Below are 22,311 nucleotides of genomic sequence, written 5' to 3' on the forward strand. Positions count from 1 at the left end.
AGGAGACACATCCTCCCCTCCCTCAGTGCCCCGTGGGCAGCACCTCCGGCCACCTCCCCTTTGCTCTGGGAGAGCCTCTCCTCTCCCACCCACATAGGCGTCTTCCCTGGGGTCCCCATCGTCTCTCCTGGGCGGGGTGCGCCCCACAGAGCCCTCTGCTCCAGGGGCCCCTTTAGCCTCCCTGCCGCGGGCTCTGGTCCCCACCCCAGCTCGGGCGCGGGGAGTCCGCGGGGCCCGCCCGGCTGTGGGTGGATGTGTGGCGGCGGGAGGGGGAGAGCCTCGTTCTTGGCTCCTCCCTCCGCGGGAGCCTGCTTCTTCCCCAGCCTCTACGTGATGACGCGCCGGTGACTCGCCGGGGCCCCTGGGCACAGGCCTGTTGAGCCCAACGCCGCGAGCCGGCCCCCGAGCCCGCGCCAGGGTCCCGCAGCGCAGAGCGGCCGGCCAGCCCCAGGGGCGCCGCTTCCCCCTGCGGCTCGCGCGGAGGGAGCCGGACGCCTCGGGGTGAGTAGCCAGCGGCGCGGCGCACCCAGACATCGCAGGGACACGGCTTTCTATCCCCCCGCCACAGCGCAGCCCGTCCGACGTCCCGCAGGAAGGAGCTCGGGGAGCAGCGGGGGAAGGAGAGGCAGCGGGGGCGTGAGCGTGAGTGCAGTTGTGCATCGTGACAGCGAACTTCTTGCGGCGAGCCAGAAGCCCCGCTCCAAACAGGCGTGTGTGTGTGTTGTACATCCAAAGAAGTAACATACATAAAATCTGTAGGTGCCTGTGTGTGGTTTTTACATGGTTCGGGAAAGAGGTTTTTAAAAAAGAAAAGGGGGGGATTTTTTATCCCCTTTTGTAATTGCAGCTGTTTGGTTTGGGCTTTAGCTGCAGAGTGGGGGGAGAGAGGTGAAAAATGTTTCTACTAAGCAGGAAAGGCCTTTTCTCTTTTCGGATGGTGTGTATGTAGTTCGCTTGAATCTCTGTCCTGTGCATAAATAAGACACCCAACAAATACATGATGTACCTTTGTGTGAGATACTTATCAGTGTCTAACATATGTAGGGACCTGCCTTCCTCTTTCTGCCTATTGCTCTTCAGGGAGGCTAATGAAATATAAATATTGGACTTTAAATGGAAATAATTTGGTTGGGGCTTAATGTGGAGGTATTTAAATCTTCATTTGGCTGGTTTGCTTTTTTTTGTAAATAACTTACTTTGGAAGCATATAGTTCTATCAGACATGGGTTTATGGATTAATAATTTTTATTATCAGGAGAGAAGTGTTTCGGGGAGAGGAAGATACCTTTTATGTGCAGTCGTGTATTACTGAGGTGTCTAATTGGCAAACCAAAATGATTAAGTAGTAATCTCTTCTTCTCTCTGTTTGTAAAGGGAAATGGATTGCCCTGTCCCTGATATTTAGTAAACTATTAGCTGTCACAATGGGCCTTTCTTTGTGGTTTGCTGAGCAGAGAGAGGATCATTGAAGAATAACTGGAGTCTGAGAAAATTGTGTTGGCGACGCTGGTTTCATAATTGGTTTTGAATAGATTAGCTGTTGAGTGATCGGTAAGTTTTCTGACGTCTTGAGGGTTGTGCTAAGCTTTCTCCATTCCCACTCTCAACCATCAGATTTAATGCATGTATTGCCTGCGTGTGTCACAAATATAAATATATTTTATATATTAGGAAAAGTAGGGAGAGAGAGGTGGCTCTATAGAGAGAGGAAGGGGGCAGATTCTGACAGATGACATTGACCGGCTTCTTTTCCTGCCCCATCTGCTTGGTAATTGCAATATGTGTGATGCTGCGGTGTCTGACTTAGGCACTGCCCTCTCTTCTCTTTTCTCCCCTTCTTTGGATAATGGGATGGTGTTGTGAGGACCAGGAAGGATACAAGCATTGCCATAATGGATCAGAACAAATAGTCTATCCTGTTTCTTGTGATAATCGGTACCAGTTGATTCGGAGGAAGGTCTAAAACCCCTGTAATGGACAATTACACAGTAAAGAACCTCACTAGTAAGAGTATGAAGGAATAATGACGCTAGTCAACAGCTTGTGGCTCTCCCCAGAGAAGGAGTGGGAAGGGATTTTATTGCTTAACTGTTTGCAGGGCTTTTTCATTTTTTGCAAATACCAATAACAGAATATAGGGAAGTAGTGTTTGGGAGGGGAAATTTTAATCAGCAGGAAGCTTACGAAGTTGCAATAGATGGGTTAGCATTCTTGAGAGATACATCAGATTATTGTGTAGGGCAGTAAAAGGGAAAATGAAAGGAGGCTAATGCCGTTGCTCTGGCTCCTCCTCCTTACTTGCTGTCATTAGAAGAGCGGTGGATAGAATAATGTAGGAGTTGAAATATGCTCTGTGGAATAGCTGCTTTCAAACGAGGTGGAAAAACACTGTTATGCACAACCACAGAGTATGACGAAAAGGAAGCTAGGTACTTGTGCTAGCAGCTGTACTGTTTCTTTACTCATTTGTCAGTATCTGTGAGGATAGTTACAGAACTGGATTCAGATTTTCTCTATTATTCTCTAAACTTTATATCTCAGCCTAGGGGCATATGACATTTTTACAATATATATTCATGTAACTAAAAAGAAACATTTATGTTTTTATGATTATATCTGCACTGATTTCAGTGGACTGTGGGTGGAGGGTTCCACCCTATGGTTCTCAGCACAGGATCAGTGCCAGTGAGGCTACTCATCTGAGTAAGACAAATAGGATTTGGCTCAGGGTTTCAATTCAGGATCATGTTTGTATTTCTCCCATTAGAGTCATTGGTTGACACATACTGGTAACTTCTCTAGTTCTTTCTATAATTTAATTTTTTCAAATATCTGGGCATGGCATTTTGCAGATTATTTCATAAAGTGTATTTGTATCTTCGGAAACTTTAAAAGTAAAACTAAAGCAAATAAAAATACTGAGACTTACAAAAAGACACTACTGTGCATACAGTATTTTCATCTGAAGATTTTTAGTATGTGTATTTTATTAGATAAGTGTAAAATAACAGCATTTTGCTGGATGGTATAACATTCCACAGAGCATCTTGTGTCCTTCATCATTAAGGCAAATGGGAGTTACCATACAGGACCAGACCGTTTAAGTCTGACAACCTGTTGCTTGCAATGGGCAGCACCTGGCTGATGCTGAAAAGAAAGGTGATTCTCCCCACCCCTCCATATTGAACTTGTCTAGTTATGCAATGCCGAACATGAGGGGAAATGGTGGATAACAGATGAACAGTCTAAACATCTAAACAGTCTACACGGATATATGCATCCGAAGAAGTGGGCTGTAGTCCACGAAAGCTTATGCTCTAATAAATTTGTTAGTCTCTAAGGTGCCACAAGTACTCCTGTTCTTTTTGCGGATACAGACTAACACGGCTGCTACTCTGAAACTAGTCTAAACACTGTGGCACTACACAGGAACCTAGGAGTTGCTATGCCACACTAAACTAGTTGTCTGTCTAGACTAGTGCCCTTTCACTTGACATTCTGCAGTACCAGATGCTTCAAAGGAAGGCGCAAGTAACTCTGTAGTAGACAATTATGGAATAACTTTCCCATAAGAAGAAGAACAGGAGTACTTGTGGCACCTTAGAGACTAACAAATTTATTAGAGCATAAGCTTTCGTGGACTACAGCCCATTTCCCATAAGAGAAATTTCTTCCAAACTTGTCAGTTGGTGGTTGGTTTATGCACTGAAGTGTGAGTATTTGTCTCTTATAATTTTTTTATCCTATCTAGATGTTCTTTTAAATCTATACATGTCTAGTTCTTGTAATATCCTACTAAGCTCTTGGCAGCAATGATCTTGTGGCAGTGAGTTACACAGAATAATTATGCACTGTGTTTTAAAAAAATAAAAAAAAAATCATTGGTTTTAAATGTGGTGTTTTTCAGTTTCATGGAGTGTTCTTTGTACTGAGAGAGAAGGAGTTTACCTTCTTATTATTTTGTTGTACTCTATCATGGTCTGCTCTCTAAGCTAAACAGTCTTCAATGCCTGTTCATACCTCTAATCATTTTTGTTGCTAGTTTCTGATGCCCTTCTATTTCTGCTTTCTTTTTTTTTTTGGAGATGGGATGAAACAGTATTCCAGATGAGGGTATACCAATGTTATATTTTCAGTATTATTTTCAGTTCCATTCTTTATACAGCCTGACACTTTGTTTTCTGCTTTGCATGTCTCAGTGCAGTGAGCTGTGTAATGCCACAGTGGTTAGACTGTTTATCTCTGTTATACAAAATTTCCCCTTATGTTCAGCATTCCAGTAGTCTGGAAAAAGGGTAAACAGTTTTTCATAGAGCTGCCCACCCTGTTGTCTAGGTCTTTCGCCTGAGTGTTTACAGTTAATTTAGAACCAAGCAGTATGGATGAATAGTTAAAATTCTATGCCAACAAATACACAGTAATTCACACTAGAAGAAATAATTTCATCTGCCATTGTGCTGCTCATTTGCCTGGCTTTATTAGAGTGGTCTTTTCTAGTCTTTACTTAAATTATTGTCATCTGCAATTTTTGCCACTTCACTGTTCACCCTTTTCCCAGACCACTGAAAAGTGTCTTAAACAACACCTGCCCAGTCCAGGACATTGGACCACCCCACTGTTAACCTTTTGCTGTGCTGAAAACTGATAATTTAGGTCCCAATCCTGTAAACATTTACACACATGCATAAAGTTTGCAGTTTCTAATCCATGACAGTACTGTACTTTGTTTCTCACTCCTATAACTACTCAGTAACCTTAAGAATCTCTGGTGTGAGATTTTGTTAAAGATTTTTTTTGAAAATCCGATTAAATTATTTCAGCTAGTTCTCCTTTATCCACTATTTTGTTGAAATGTTAAAGAATTCTAGTAGCTTTTAGAGGCAAGATATCCTTTCACAGGTGATGTGCTGGTTTGTCCGTATCATATTGTGTCCATCTAAATGTTTTATCATTCTATTTCTAATTATTGTTTCAGCCAGTTTTCCTAGTATTGAAGCAATAATATAATCTAGCTCTTATATAGTGTCTTTCATTAGTAGATTTCAAAGTGCTTTACAAGGAGGTTGGTAGCGTAATCCTTATTTTACAGGTGAGGGAAACTGAGGCACAGGGTGGTGAAGTGACTTGCCCAAGGTTATCCAGCAGACCAATGCAGAGCCAGGAATAGAAGCCAGGTCTCCTGGGTCCCAGTCCAGTGTGCTATTGACCGATCATTGGAACTGAGTTGTGCAAATATTTATACCTGTGAACTCAATGGGACATGAGTAAAGTTATTCACATGCCTATGTTTTTGAAGGATCATATCTGTAGACCAGTGGTTCCCAAACTTGTTCCGCTGCTTGTACAGGGAAAGCCTCTGGCGGGCCAGGTCGGTTTGTTTACCTGCCACGTTCGCAGGTTCGGCCGATCGCGTCTCCCAGTGGCCGCGGTTTGCTGCTCCAGGCCAATGGGAGCTGCTGGAAGCGGCGCGGGCCGAGGGACGTGCGTGCCGAGGGACGTACTGGCCACTGCTTCCAGCAGCTCCCATTGGCCTGGAGCAGCGAACTGGGAGCCGTGATCGGCCGAACCTGTGGACGCTGCAGGTACACAAACCAGCCCGGCCCGTAGATTGCTGTAGACTTTACTACCCTAAAAGACAACATAGCAGATTATGATTTCTTTAAAGGATTATTGAAGAACATTATTTCGGGTTAGAGAGCAGTTTGAGAGATGACTGTTTGTGTAGTACAATTATTGTTCAGAAACAGGCTAAACAAATCTGAGCTAGAAACGTTTGTAGGTTTTTAATTTATTCAGTCTCTGTATTTTAAAGGGGCACTGGCAAAATAAAAATAACTTAACACCATTTTACTTGGTCTAAATTTGATACCCTAAATATGGAAACTAAGATAATCTTTAAAAATTCTAGTTTAAATTGTGTGCAGTATGTTTTTAATATTTGCTCTGCATTAATTTGGGTCAGTGAAATAGACTGGTCACTTTCACTTTGTTTACCATAAGTTTCACTTTGTATTTCTCATGCACTACTACCTTGCCACTGTTTCAGTTTCCAGCATTGTAGGGAAATTTTTAAAGATTAAATGGAATTGATTAGACATTTAAAACAATCTAAATGTTACAAAAATGAAATCTTGCACCTGTGTTACTTAGCTGACCCTCTGAGGCCTCAGTCCTGCAACTTCATCCAGGCAGGCACCCCAGTGAATTCCGTGGGACTCTGTGAAGTCCATGGGATTGCCTGCATGAATCCAACTGTGATATCCGGGCCTAAGGCAAGGGCGGGCAAACTTTTTGGCCTGAGGGCTGCATCGGGTTTCGTAAATTGTATGGAGGGCCGGTTAGGGGAGGGGGTTGTGGCCTGACCCCCATCTCCCCCCCTCCCCCGGACTCCTGCCCCATCCAACCCCACCTTATTCCCTGATGGCCCTCTGGGACCCCGCCCCATCCACACCCCTCCCACTCCCTGTCCCCTTACCACCCTCTGCCCCCCGCCGCCCCATCCAACCCCTCCTCTCATTCCTGACGGCCCTCCCCTGGGACCTTTGCCCCATCCAACCACCCCTTCTCCATGTCCCCTGACTGCCCCTGGAACCCCTGACTACACCCTGCCACCCCATCCAATCCCCCCTCCTTCCTGACTGCCCCCCTGCCCCCATTCAACCCCCTGTTTTCCCCCTGACCACCCCAACCCCTATCCACACCCCTGACCACTCCCCGAACTCCCCTGCCCTCTATCCAACCCTCCCTGCCCCCTTACTGCTCTGTCTGGAGCACCGGTGGCTGGTGGCGCTACGGCGGCGCTACAGGTGCGCTGCCCGGCTGGAGCCGGGCCATGCCGCTGCCACCACCACACAGCACGGAGCATTGGGTCAGGCCAGGTTCTGCAGCTGCGCTGCCCCAGGAGCACGCTGCCCCAGGAGCACACTGCCCCGCCGCCCAGAGCATTGTGCCGGTGGTGGAGCGAGTGAGCTGAGGCTGTGGGGGAGGGGGAACAGCAGGGAAGGGGCTGTGGGCTAGCCTCCTGGCCCAGGAGCTCAGGGACCGGGCAGGACGGTCCGGCCCACGGGCCATAGTTTGCCCACCTCTGGCCTAAGGTGATATCTCATTTTTACCAATGTAAATTAGCCAGTTAGGCAAATTTTACTGATAATGTAGGAGAATTCTAAAATGGATAGTTGGAAAACAACTGTTGGAATGTTCAATGAGAAGACTTCTCTTCAGGATCCAGCTTTTTGAGTAAGCTTCACTTTTAGGATGATCTCCAGCGAGAAAAACTAGGAAAACAAGATTAAAGTGATGTGTACTATCATGTACGGTGTGGTTGGTGATCAAAGTTTTTAAAAATAGATACTGTAAGATTACTTTGGTAGAAAAGAGCACCAATAAAATTGTTTTTCTGCCAGCAATTTTCAGATCTAGAGAATTCTGAACATTTGCCAAAATTCACATGAATAATTAGTGATGCTCTTGAATGGTTAGTGCTGTGCCAGCAAAATTTATTAGTATTGTACTATGGCTGTTTATTAGATATAACATAAAATGGTTGCAAGGAACGCTGGGCCCCCAGCTCCTTCCATTCTCCATCATGGACCAGCAGGGCACAAGAAGGGTTATAAAATCCCAAAAGCTCATAAAGAGACATGGAACATGGCCTTGTGCATGCTTGCCCTTAACACCTCTGGGACATCACTAATCTGTGTGTGTGCACGAGGTGGGAATGGATGGATTAGAGCCAGGGAGCACCCCCTCTATATGATATGATCTCCTCATTTACCATCAGATTTCCCCCAAATGCCTATTCCAATTCTCTAGTCCACATTAAAAACAAGTATCAGAGGGGTAGCCGTGTTAGTCTGAATCTGTAAAAAGCAACAGAGGGTCCTGTGGCACCTTTAAGACTAACAGAAGTATTGGAGCATAAGAACCTCACTTGTTCAGATGCAAGTATTGTTGTGAGGTTCTTACCCACGAAAGCTTATGCTCCCAATACTTCTGTTAGTCTTAAAGGTGCCACAGGACCCTCTGTTGCTTATTAAAAACAAAGAAGGCAAAACTTCATATTCCTTATCAATCTAATGGGAGGGGGGGGGAAGAGTGACACAAACTGAACTAAAAATAAACCAATCATTTCTCAAATCACCTTTTTGTCTCATAGAGAAGCAAAAAAGGGCATAAACCAAACTTGTATCCTCCTTTGCAGGCTGCTGCATGTTCTGTTTAGAAGTGTTTCTCACCATGCGAGTTTTCAGATGTACAAACTGTCAAGTCTTTTTCAAAATAGCTTTGAAAAAACTGTCATTTTTAATCTTACACCAGGCAGTGGCACTTTTGAAATCATTTGTGGCACTGGCAATACAACCTAGTCTGTTTTTTCTTTTGCTCCTTGAGCAATCAGTGTCTTTAATATACTATGTAATATTTAAACCAATTATTTAATGGATATATGTTACCTTTATCTAAGGAATGTTATTTGGTCAGTTTGGCTTCCAAACTATCTGTGCAGGATCAAGATGATCAAGATGCCCCCTACTAGCAATAATAATCAATGCTAATTAAAACTGTTACTTTAAAAGACACGTGTTTATTCATACTGAAAAGTTCTGTTTCCCAGGCAAATTTTCAGATCTCTGCATTGAATAAAATGTGATTTTATTTATTTATTTTTATGTGTGATTGATTGATATGTATGCGTTAAATGGCTTAAATTGGATACATGGAAATTTGCCTTTAAGGTAACCTTCACTTTAGCTTGTAAAATCAGTAAACTAAGGGTTGTCGTGACTGACTCACTGTTTGTTTAGTGTATATTTTCCCTTTGAGGATGAGCATGCATAACTCCCATTAAAGCTAATGAGGGTATTATGCATGTCAAGGGGAGACTGAACTGTGCATTTGTTTAAGGTTTGTTTAAAAACAATGGGCCATGTTTTCAGCTGTTAGAGCAGTTGCAGTTACTGGCATAAACACAGTGCAAGGAAGTGAAAATTCAGTTTAAGAACTAAATCAGGAGTATTTCCATTGAAGTTAAGGAAGTTAAACTGGTGTAAGTGAGAGCAGAATCAGTCTAAACTGGGCTTTTTTGGGGGTGGGGTAGGTTCAGGAGGGTGTCTGTACTTCTCCAAATCAGCTTTCTAAGTTACTGGCAGAGTTCTTGATCTGTAAGCCAATCTGTTTTTCTTGCTATCTGTGGACTTACCAATTGAATCTAAAAACATTTACTTTCTTTAAACATGAGACAATTTTGATTATTTTTTTTGGTTATTTTATAATAAAAATAAAGCAAGTATATGGAGATTCTATGACATTCAGTGTAGAGAAAAGTAGATATTGGAATAGTGTTTGAATAGCTATAATATTTAGGGACTTAAGTCAATAATGTACTTTACTGCTAGTTGAAAACTTTACTTGTCTACATGATGACATTCATCAGCATAAGATCAACATCCTAATCCCATTCATGCTCCTTAATATAGGATAGTTCCAGCTGCCATTAGAAGGATGTTGCAATTGGTAAAGAAGCAATTCCTTTACTCAGAGCCTTTAAAATAAAAGAATCTAGAACTTTGTATTATTTGATAGCTCTGCTATAGATTGCACACTATAGTTTATTAAAAATCAGCATATGTCCAAAAGAATTTCAACAGGTTGTCTTCATATGTTTGTTGTTTTTCTTTTTGGAGGATACTCCTCAGACGATCACGTCTAAAGCTTGTTTAGTCAGAGATGCTGCAACATGGGTAGCCAGCCTCAGGTTAGTGCTCCCACAAGAGATTTACACAATAGACTCTATAATGCAGACCTCTGTGACACATCATTGCATTGATGTACTAGTTAAGTTAGTTTTAAGCTAGTTCTTGCCGTATCAAAGCTATACTTTCATACTGAATGTCTCAGGGAACATACATTTGCCTTTTTATGTTAACTTGTTGGTGTCATGACATTTCCTCCCAAAGTGCCCTGTGGTTAAGAACCGTGGCATTGCTTTGATTTGGCATCCTGTAACCCACATGTCACTGACCGGTTCCCCCTAGGGAGTCCCAATCTGTAATGCCCCTCATCATGGTATTGAAGCATTGTGTTAAGGAAATATGGTGCAGTGGAAAGCAGTTGTCCCCTCTGCACTGACAGTGGTGCTCCAGGGGAAAAAGAAGAGCATGTTCCCCTTGAGACAGGATGAATGAAAATGGGTAATTAAATTGGATTTTTAAATTTTAAATTAAATACATTAAAAAAAAACTGTTCAAACTATATTTGAAATTATTACAACTTGTGTTAAGGCCTAAATTTACTATAATCTATTAAAAGTAAATAAAAAAAATTTCAGCAATACATGTTTTGCTGCCACCATATTAAAGAAAGTCAACCCAGTGACCTGGTCAAAGTCACTGGCTAAGCACCTGAAACCAGAATTTGATAATTTGCTAAACCAGCTTTTAACAGCAGAAGCCTTTTCCATAGATGGAGAGAGAATATTTTCTTAATTTCAATTTATTCAGCTAGTCCAGTTCAATGACTAGTTCATTCAAAGTTTAAAAACTGATTGGAAGTTGAAAAAGCAGGCCAAGCTTGTTTTCCTCTTCCAATCTATGAATAAAAATGAGATGTGAGAACATGAGATCTGCTAGTTCTAAAACCTGGAAGGTCACAGTGATCAGAAACAATCAGTTCAATTCACTAGCTGTAGACAATACTTCCTTTGTGTAATAAATCAGTTATTTAGCTTTAAATGCAGAACATATTTTGATAAATTTGTTTTTTTTTCTGTGTATGCAGCACATTTAAGGTTGTTTATTTAATAAAAACTAATTTTACAATGCTGGTTTTATCCATTTTTAATTGAATTCCAAATTTTCTTCCATGTGTAGCTTGACTCAAATCAGTTAGAAAAAATAATTATCAAGTAAATAAATACATTTTCACTATTTTCTAACATAAAAGCAAAAATTTAGAATCTGAATAAATATAAGTTAAGTTTAAATAAATGTGTATAGATATAGTATATGACCCTGAAGTACTAAATTTGCTATAAAGACTATATTTAGGAAATCAACCATTTTTAATAGTTACTAGCCAATACGAATCAACTTTTCTGTAGGGAAATAACAAAAAAGTACAAATGCAAAAAATCAATTATTTAAATCAAGGTTTCCTGCTTGCTCTTTCTCCAATGACTGATGCTCTTTCTCCAATGACTGATTTCCTTTCCACAGTCCTGCTGAGCTCCTGTCGCTGCTCCAGTGAATTTACCAGAGCTTCCTCATCAATCCTTCTCATTAAATAGGGGGGCCACCAGCTGCAGCAGTAATCCCCAACTCTTCCACCTCCCCTAGACACTCCCAGACTCAAGCAGCTCCCAGGACTACCTTCCTCTCCTTGCCAGGGGCTGGATCTACCCCTGAAAGAGAGAATGGTAGATTCCAGATCCCCTCCAGATGAGCCTCTGAGGGTTGTCAGCTCATATCCACTTCTTGAGAGGCAGAAATCTGCAGCCAGGAAGTGAGGGCATTGAGGGGAAAATAGAGAGAAAAAGGTAACAGCAGAGTAAATAAAGCACAATTATTGTTCTACTGCCCAGGAACTTCCTGAATTTGCCAAGTTATAGTTAAAAGCTGTGCTAACCACACTTTAAATATGTGGATGGAGGAGAATTGATTTTCAGGATGGAGAGTGCGTAGTGGGGGGTATGGCTGTTGATCGTAGAAAGGAAATTAGTTTGGATTTGTTTGTGGATTGTGGAAAAACTGATTGTAATTGTGGGGGAGGTAAGTGGAATTGAATTTCAGTGGAGGAAAATGTCTGTTATTATGGGGGGTGTTGATTAGGATGGGAGGCAGAATTCATTTTGAGGTGTGGGGGATAAGAAGAATTGATGTTGCCTAGAAGGGAACTTGATTGAGAGAGGTGGCTGCTAGTTGATTTAGGGGGAAAGCGGACTTTTGAGTGGAAGGAGGCGGCAGATAGGGTGTAAAATGTTTTGAGAATGAAGGAATAGAAGAGGTGTGCTGGACAGGAGCCAGGAAATAGGAGGGGGAAGAGCAAAGCAAAACCAGTGACAGTCACTGTATTTATTAATATTAATTGTACATGTGCACGTTTGAATGCAAGTAGTTACACTAGTTGCCAGAGGGGTAATGTGTAATTGCAAATCTGAGCAATCCTTAGAGGTTAGGGAAGGAGGTGGTCCGTGCTGTGAAAACAGGTGAGAACCCCTGTTGTACTATCAGTACAGACAATTGGTGATCAAGAAAATTATCCACACTTCTAGATCTTTGAAGCATGGACTGAGTGTGTAGAGTGCCTAGCACTGTGGGTCCCCAGCCTGACTGATGACTTTGTCCCTTAACATAGTACGTGGTAAATAATTTATATCAGACTATAGCTTCTTTTTGAAGTAAATGCAAACAGATTAGACTGCAGCTACTATGTTGTTCTTTTACATACAATTAAAAAAAATCCTGCTTATTTTTCATTTATCAGCAGATTTCTTATTTACTTATGTGAAAAATAAGCAAAACCATTTATATAAGGTTATATAGGTCCTTGTCTATTTTTTAATCATGTGTAATGGAATTAAATAGTAGTTTATGTAAATTAGCAAGACTTGCTTTTTGCCTTGCTACTTTTGCTGCATTTCAGCAGAAGAGATACAGAATTAGTTTTGCAGTCAGTTTTTGTTCTCTCTCCTTTGTTTGTTTTTGTAACCCAGAAGTTCCTTCCTAGGTTTTTTCCCCTTTATTTATGTTTAGAACATTGTAATGAGTGAGGAACCTTTTCAGATTATTCAGTGTATCTCATTATTGGTGCTGTTGAATGAATTGGTTATTATACAATACTGGAGTTTTTATTATATTCTTATTAATATAAAATTATACTTGTAATAATGAGAGACATAATGTAGTTGCATAATCTGTAGATCAACAGGTGGCTATATAGTTTCATTGCTTTTGTTTTAATGAGAGTGTAAATGTATATCTATCTGAGTAACGTGTCTCTTCGTGAGGAAGGACAAACCTAGACATAAGCATATTCTAAAATAGCAGTACACAAGCATCTCTTGTGTGGCCTTTAATCCATGTCTGGGTTAGTGAAAAATGCAATCTTTCAAAGACTGAGTAGAGTATGAGCAAAATAAGCGAGAGGCTAAAATCAGTACTTCTAGTTGTTTTGAAACATCTGCAAAGTCTTCACAAAATCTAGCTAGCAGATCACCTAAATACTATCACTACACTAGTCCCCACAAAGTCTTATAATGTGCTTACAGCCATATTTCAAGTGTTAAATGGTGTGTACAACAGCTGTGGATTATACAGACTTTAACTGTGTGTGGGTATCAGCTCATTAGTTTCTCTTTCCATCTCTTACCCTTTCATTCTGAATGTCATGGCCAAGGAAAGCAAAATTCTGATCCTCATATTTAGTTTGAAGATGGTGGAGCAGCATTGCTTCTTCAGCAAATACACAATATAATTACCACAGTAACCCTCAGAACAAATGTACAGTATCTATAAAATTCACTAGCAGATATTGCATTATTTAGTCCTTACAAAACATTTGAAGAATGTTAGATCTGTGACTGTTTCTTTTACACAAGAAAATAGAAGTCTAAATAATAACCTGGTGATCTTGACCATCTCTCTCCATGTTGAAGCAAACAGGAATAATAAAGTGCACATTAAACTTAGCCATGAATTGAGAGAGTATTCATTTCTGAGGGAGTTGCAAGAAAAGTCTGTCCACAAATAATGTAGCATTGGAAAAGTCTATCAAGTCTTCAGAGAGACTGGGTGGGAGAGATAATATCTTTTATTGGATCAACTTCTGTTGGTGAAAGAGTCAAGCTACACAGAGCTCTTCTTCAGAAAGGCATACAGAGAAAAAAAATCTCGCCTATTTTCTCCTTTTCTCTCTCTCCCACTTTTTTCTCTTTACTCCCCTCTTCATATTCTTGTATCATTTCTAACCCCTCTTCCCCTGATACTCTCATGGTCTGAATAGGATGCTGGGTACCAAAGAAACCCAATCTCCTTTATTACTTGTTTATGCTGTATGAAATATACATGTACATCTGTCTCAAATATTTGATAGTCAAAGATCTGTATTTCAGCTATGCCCAAGTCTCTAGTACCTTTCAGTATCCCTAGTCACCACAGTCTATCTTAGCAAAGAGAAATCCAAAGGATAATTATAGCAGAGCAAATATAGAAAAGTACCATATCTCTGTTTCCGAATATAAAGTTGATAATAAATGTAGCACTTGGGCATATTGTGAAACCTAAGGTTAATTGTTCTTGTATCTTTCATGTTTGTTTTGTTGTGCTTGTTTTGGGTCGGGGGAGGGATTTCAATATCCAGGGAAAAAACAGTATAATTATTGAAGATGATAGGCCTTTACCCCAAAATCATGACTCAAAGTGCCCTTGAATTTTTGGAAAGTCTCGATCTGAACTTCACAGCTCTATCCCATCCCTAATAAACAACTGTGTATGGTCATCTTCACTTGAAAGAGGAATGAGCAACTGCAGTATTAGTCTTCAGGAATGATATAATCATAAATTAACATAGTTTCCCAGAAGACTACTTGTGTTATCTGTATGGTATCTAATTTTGTGCAGCTGTGTTGCCTCTCTAAAAGTTAGGCTCTGATGATGGCAGTACCTGTTACAGATATTTTTTCTTGTCTCTTGTTTTGCTTTATGATCATACACAAATCGTCATCTTAATACTCTGTACTTTTAATGGGTCACTTCTAAATGGGGATTTGATGACCTTTTACAAGAAAATATTGCAGGGTATCTGCTTCAGAAGTGGCTTGTAGCAAACAAATTGCTTTTGAATGATAAGAATACAAAAGGTAAGAGCTTTGTCTTCTAAAAAGTTTGTTCCATAGACTGGATTGTCTTACTTCAGATAGAAAAATCAGTACATTTGGGAAACCCTGACTTGAAGAAGGGTGGTCGGAGAAAGAAGCAGAGAGGGGAATTTGGAAAGAGAAAATGTCCGACAAGGGCAGGGGAAAGAGGCATACAAAGTGGGAAAAGTTTGGGCAGAACAGTACAGAGTTGGGATGTAGACAGAAGAAGAAAATGTCAAGGAAGGAAGGAAGATGATGGAGGAGGAAGATAAAGCCAGCAGAAAAAAACTAGGTGGGGGCCAGTTGCTGTGAGTAATTGTCTGGCATCCTGACAAACTGGAGACTCAGGTGTTAGGCTGTCTGGAGTGACTCAGGACTGAGAATGCCTGCAGACACTGTAACCTGGTGGTGTGTTCTATAATTAGATTTCACCAAGCCAGTAACAAATGTGAACTCCTATATCACTATACTAGTTTTACCATGAAGTGACAGACAGCCTGGAGAGTCTAAGGGGACTACCTTCCCACCCAAACAAACTGGACTTCGTGATAAAATGTCACTTACATAAAAAATCACACCACATTTAGGTTGCTTCCAGTCACTTACCACTGATCAATTGGTACCCTAGATCTTACAACGAAGACAATGCCGACAGCCAGTTCTATAGTAAACTAACTAAAGATTTCTTACGTAAGAAAAGGAAATAAGAGTTATTGAGAGGTTAAAACAGGTAAAATATATGTACAGGTTAGTCACAATCTATAATTCCAAATGGTAGCAGAGATGTAGTAATCTGCCAGTTTCCCATAAGTCTCTCAGGGCTGTGCAGAATAACTCTGGGGATCTCTGTCTTCTCGTTCAGTTATTCCACCCTGTTAGAATCCAAACAGATCCTTCATCTCTGAACTTTCCTTGACTCCATTCTTATAGCACCTTCTCACAGAAAACTTGATGACAGGGTCACTATCCATGTGGGCTCTTACTTTGACAGAGAGTGAGGAATGTATTTAGAGTCCTTGACCTCCGATCACCACAGGCAATGACTACTTGCTTTGAAATTAGCGCTTTTTTGTTAAAGTTCTTCATTGGCATTCCACAAAGCTTCTTTCTCATTTGATGGGTTATTTAGTTACAGGGGTATATACAATGTCAATGTTTTATGCAGACAGGAGCTTCTTCTGTTAGTGTAGGTACTCCACCTCCGCAAGAGGCAGTAGCTATGTTGACAGGAAAAGCCGTCCTGTCAACATAGTGCTGTCTACACCAGAAGTTAGATCGGTATAACTGCATCACTCAGGGGTGTGGATTTTCTATACTCCTGAGCAGTGTAGTTTTACTGACATAAGTTTGTAGTGTAGACAAAGACTGAGGCTCAACATAAGTGACACCTGTGGAGTTTGAAGAGGGAGGGCCAAACGGTTGGCCATCTGTCCAAACAAAGAGAGTGTGGGTGGAGGGGATGCTATGAAGACGGGTTCAAAGAAGCATGGTAGCTGAGGAGAGAGTGAGGCCCTGCTGCAGAGAGAATTGGGAAGAGGCAGGGACAACCAACAAAAGGAGAATGTGATAAGAGTTCAACTTTGATTCCAGTGAGTCTCAGGTGTCTGGCTGGGGTGTGAAGGCCAAACAGCTGCTCCTGTTTCTCCTTGGAGGAGCTCCTCCCACTGTTGCTGGCAGAGCTGGTGCTAGGCATAAGCAGACTAAGGCCCCAAGCAGCTTGGGTCCCGAGCAGCTCATGGGGTCCCCCTATTTGCCTTTTTAGTATGTGTTTGAGGGTAGGGGTGGATATTCCTGTTTGGGAATGGGCTAGCTCTGCCTCTGGTTGCTGAGCCTCCACATGGGCTGGGCAACAGGTGGCCACTAGGACCCTAAATTGACTGGAAGTGGGTCAGGAAAAAGGCTAATGAGTCCATATTAATACCCCTGTTCTATTACTTGTGTTGTTGCTGCAGGAGTAAGGGAGAGGATGCATAGACTGAGAAATCGTACCTGTAGATGTGCTGCATAATTACAGGGGCTAAGGGACCAGTAGTAGTAGTATTCCTCCTGTTTTGACAGGTTTCAGGGTAGCAGCCGTGTTAGTCTGTATCCGCAAAAAGAACAGGAGTACTTGTGGCACCTTAGAGACTAACAAATTTATTAGAGCATAAGCTTTCGTGGACTACTGCCCACTTCTTCAGAGGCATATAGAGTGGAATAAATATTGAGGAGATATATATACACACATACAGAGAGCATAAACAGGTGGGAGTTGTCTTACCAACTCTGAGAGGCCAATTAAGTAAGAGGAAAAAAAACTTTTGAAGTGATAATCAAGATAGCCCAGTACAGACAGTTGGATAAGAAGTGTGAGAATACTTACAAGGGGAGATAGATTCTTTCCTGTTCTTTCTCCTGTTTTGAGGCCCAGATGGCTTTCATCAAAGCATTGACTCTTCTGTAATTACATATGATTATATTCTATATGCATCAAATACAGTGATTGTTAATCTTTTTGAAGCAGAAAAGCCAGAAACTGAATGTGTTGAAATATAATTTCATTTTAGATAAAAAGTAATTTTTAGAACTTTATGGAGCTATTTAAGTAAAATGCATTCAGGTAAATTTCAATAGGTCTGTTTTCCTCCCTCTCCCCTAGTGAATCAGAAGTATATGGTGGTTTAATTGCTGTTAGATTTGAATCAAAGGAAGAATACACCACTAAATACATATGTCTTCATTCCTTGCCCTCCCCTTAAAGCTCATCTTTATTGTCATAATAACGCACACTCAGAGCTAGTCCTCAAGTAAATCAATCCCTCCTACAAAAACTCTCCAAAAAGACATAACAGACGGAGCTGGATCAAAAGAAGCTAATATTTCTTAGAGTACGTCTACACTTACCGGAGGGTCCGGCGGCAGGCAATCGATGTTCTGGGATCGATTTATCGCGTCTGGTTAGTGGGGACCAGGCCTAAGACTACATCTAAACTACAAGCGCTACAATGGCACAGCTGCAGCTACGCCACGGTAGCACTGAAGTGTAGACACTTGCTACAGCGACGGAAGGGGCTTTGCCATCACTGTAATAAATCAACCCCCTCAAGAAGCAGTAGGTAGGTCAACAGAAGAATTCTTCCATCAACAGCGGCATCTATATCAGATAGGGTTGCCAACATTCGCCGGGAGTCTACCGGAATCACGCTCTATCTCCTAGAGGCTACTGCAGCCAAATGGGGAGATTTTAGGCACTGACAGTCTGGCAGTGCACTGGGGCTAAAGCTGGCTCCCTGCCTGCCCTGGCCCCGCGCCACTCCTGGAAGCGGCCAGCACATCCCTCTGGCTCCTGGGGGAGAGTGCAGGGGGGTCTCCATGCACTGCCCCCACCCCCGAGTGTCAACTCCGCAGCTCCCATTAGCCGGGAACTGAGGCCAATGGGAGCCACGGGGCTGTGCCTGCAGGCAAGGGCAGTGGAGTGCGGAGACTCCTGGCCCTCCCACCTAGGAGCTGCTGCCAGAAGGATGTGCTGGTTGCTTTCGGGAGCCTCCCAAGGTAAGTGCCGCCCCCCTTGCCCCGTCCTGAACCCCAACCACCTCCCCCAGCCCAGAGCCTGCACCCCCTCCCACACCCCAACCTGCACGCCAATCCTCTGCCCCAGCCTGGTGGAAGTGAGTGAGGTCGGCGGACAGCGAGGGAGGTTGATGGAGTGAGTGGGGGCAGGGCCTCGGAGAAGGGACAGGGCAGGGCAAAGGTGTTTGAGTTTGTGCAGTTAGGCAGTTGGCAACCCTAATATCAGGGCTTAGATCAGGTTAAATGTCTCTCTCGGAGGTACTTGTGGCACCTTAGAGACTAACAAATTTATTAGAGCATAAGCTTTCGTGGACTACAGCCCAGAAGTGGACTGTAGTCCACAAAAGCTTATGCTCTAATAAATTTGTTAGTCTCTAAGGTGCCACAAGTACTCCTGTTCTTTTTGCGGATACAGACTAACACGGCTGCTACTCTGAAATCTCTCGGGGGTGTGAAACATTAACGTCCCCAAGTGCAGTAGCTAGATTGACCTAAGTCTTAGGCATAGTAGACCAAGCCTAAATATGACCTTTACCCCCCTACAGACTATCTCCCTGCCAAATGTTAACTGCCTACTCCAAGTTATAGAGCTGTTTTTTTAAATTAAATCTGAAAAGTAGCCTTTTTTAATCCAACTTTCCTCATTTCTGCTCAAAAAATTAACAAAAAATAATTAAAAAAACCTCTGAGAAGAAATAAGACCTATAAAGTTTTAGCCCAAAAAGTTTGAAGGAAGTCATAAACTACTGGAAAAGGGAATGGTGAGTTAGGCAAACAAAGCTATAAGGGATAACATATGCCTTACACACACACAAAATTTAAAATAATTATACACACACAGAGATTTCTTATTAAGATGAAGATCTACTTATGTTAAAAACTCAGAATACTGCTCTCAGGAAAATGGGTGTTATTTAAAAAGTATGAGAAAAGGATACTTGTCACAAACTGCCAATATAATTTGTTTATAGAATCAAAATCCTCCAGGGATGATCACAAATCCATATAATGATTTCAGTGCTACAGTCTTACAGTGGTATGAAAGTGTGTAAAAAAAATATTCTCCCTTTAGCATTACCCTATTCAAGGAGCCTCCAGAGAAATGCCAAGTAAAGAGAGAATAATTTACACTCTTCAAATAAGTCTAAATAATCAGAAGAAGAGGAATAAATGGCATGTTGTGATACACAAAGACTCCTTTGGGCCAATCCATAACTCTTTTTCCAACTTCCAACTCCAACATCAGAAACTTTGGGAGACAAGTACACATTGAATTACACTCATTTTCTGGTTTTGCAGAATCTTCTAGCACTGCAGTCAAATCTCTCTATGCAAGACAGACTTCACTTAACCACTTTTTAAAAATTCTTTTCTATTCACCACAGTTGGGTAAATTAATCGTGACAGTATACAAACCTCACCAATATTCTACAGGAGAAATACTCACGCGATTATCAAAAATTCAATATTTTTGGCTGGGAATTTCAAAGGACTAAGGGATTTAAGTGTCCAAATGCCATAGAAATTCAATGGGATTTGGTTGCTAATTCTCCTGGGCTCCTTTGAAAATCCCAGCCTTTATGACCAAATTCAAAACAATGAAGAACCTCAATCATTTGTACTGACAATTGGGAGACCTGCTGCAAGAGAGTTAATTTTGCAAATTAAGCAAAAAAAAAAAAAAAAAAAAAAAACAATAAAAATGCAAAGGTAATATGTTACAAAATGTACTGTGGTCATTTACATGAGATAATTTAGTTTAATTTTTTTTTTTTTGGACCAACTTCTGTTGGTGAGAGAGACCAGCTTTCAAGCCACACACAGCTCACTATGACTACACTACCTAATGACTCTATGCATCCGAAGAAGTGAGGTTTATACTCACGAAAGCTTATGCCCAAATAAATCTGTTAGTCTTTAAGGTGCCACCAGACTCTTTGTTGTTTTTATGACTACACTGCATATAATAATTTAATTTTAAACTACTACAGTGGTCCCAGCTGCAAAACTAATTGCATTCTAACAGCTAGCTTTCAGATGCTCATAACTTTCCAAAATATTTACCTCTTGGGCTGATATTTTCCATGCTTGATCTCCCTGCAAGTAAACAGTTTGGAAACTTTTTGAACACAAACCCTTTCAGCTGTTTTGAAATCAACAGAGGTCAGGAAAAAAAATGAACAGTACATTAAATTACAAAATGAGAAAAGACTAATAGATATTGAGACTGGAGACAGCTTTTGAAACTACACAGTACCTCCTGCAATTCTGTGTCTCTAAAAGTTTCCCCTGTTCTGATAATTATTTACAACTACCCTTGGCTAGTGCTTCCTGGATGGATCATGTTCAACAGGCAGGAGAAGCAGATTCAAAAGAAAACTCTGAAACAAGACAAAAGAAAGGAAAGTACTCCTAAACCTGAAGATTGCGTGTTACAAAAGCTTAAAAGAAAGAGGAATCAATGCTACAGACAGAATGCATAGAAGGATTAATGCACGGGCTAGCATAAGCACATTTTTCATGTCCTGTTGGTTCTGTTTATAAAGAGAAGAAACTTATCAGTGAGGAAGATCTCACCTAATTGTGAAGTGCTTGGAAACTAATGAATTGTCGTGCCTCCACAACAATAAAGTTTTACACTCTCTCTATAACATCATTGTAAATTTAAATAAATGCAAGAAAGGAGTGTGACCTGGTTCTTATTACCTGGTTCCCACCCCCTCTGCCTGCGGAGCCTGTACTTTCTGCAGACTTTAGAGCAGGGATAGGCAACCTATGGAACGTGTGCCAAAGGCAGCACGCAAGTTGACTTTCAGCGTCACTCACACTGCCCAGGTCCTGGCCACCGGTCCGGAGGGCTCTGCATTTTAATTTAGTTTTAAATGAAGCTTCTTAAACATTTTAAAAACCTTATTTACCTTACATACGACAATAGTTTAGTTATATATTATAGACTTATAGAAAGAGACCATCTAAAAATGTTAAAATATATTACTGGCCCGTGAAACCTTAAATTAGAGCGAATAAATGAAGACTCGGCACACCACTTCTGAAAGGTTGCCGACCCCTGCTTTAGAGGGTTCAGGTCAGAGGAAACTCTCAATTCCCCCAACTCCGGAGTCCCCATGAGTGCCCATCTTAGACTTCAAGAGGGTTCTGGGAGGAAGAAGCGCAAGAGCCCACTAAGCATATCTCATGATCTGCAAGTAGAATAATAATTAAGGCAAGGATTTTGTCACAGAGGTCATGGAACTCACGGAATCTGTGACTTCCAAAGACCTCCATGAGTTCAGCCCCAGCAGCTGGGAGCTGAAGGGTCCTGCTGCCTCCTGCAGCAGCAGGGAGCTGTGAAGTACTCCCCCCACCTGAGGCAGTGGGCCCCCAAGCCACCATGGAGAGCAGGGGGATCCTCGCAGCTCCCTGGCCATTGCGGGGGAGCAGAGGGACCCTGGAGCTCTGAGTCCCCATGGGTCGTGGGGAGCCCCGGAGCTCCTAGCCACCCCACAGCTGCCCAGCCCCTTTCTATTTTATCATGGATATTTTTAGTAAAAAGGTCAGGAAGCCTGTGACCTGTCCCTGACTTTTACTAAAAATATCCATGAGAATATCTTAGCCTTAATAATAATCCAAACAACAGCTAGGCAAACAACTTTCTTGAAGGTATGATTGCTTCTGGATAGGGGAGTCTCCTTTGTTATCTACATTTAAAGCCAAAGGGAAAATTGACATTTGAATCTTGACACAAAAATTAACAAGAACTAAACAAGACAAGTTGAAGCACTGGAATCAGTTAAATTAAGAAGGCTAGCATGCAAACTGGCTTTGCAAAACAAACAAAAAAACAAACCCAAACCACCTAGTACATTTCTCAACCTGAGATTCAAATAAAATAAATGTGATAGGTTAAGCTG

At 41.6% G+C, this 22,311-nt stretch overlaps 1 protein-coding gene across 2 annotated transcripts in view; it reads left to right on the plus strand.

Annotated features, from left to right (window-relative positions):
* The first annotated feature begins 230 nt into the window (after positions 1 to 230).
* Positions 231 to 22,311, plus strand: part of JAK2 (Janus kinase 2) — a 141,997-nt gene continuing 119,916 nt past the window's right edge. Inside the window, exon 1 of one of the 2 annotated variants that reach the window (XM_054031926.1) lies at positions 231 to 755. The gene's annotated coding sequence lies outside the window, so the exon portion shown is untranslated. The remainder of the gene's footprint in view (positions 756 to 22,311) is intronic. The other variant, XM_054031927.1, reaches the window with a different exon arrangement.

This window comes from Malaclemys terrapin, chromosome 6 (assembly GCF_027887155.1).
Source record: "Malaclemys terrapin pileata isolate rMalTer1 chromosome 6, rMalTer1.hap1, whole genome shotgun sequence".
NCBI lineage: Eukaryota > Metazoa > Chordata > Testudines > Emydidae > Malaclemys > Malaclemys terrapin.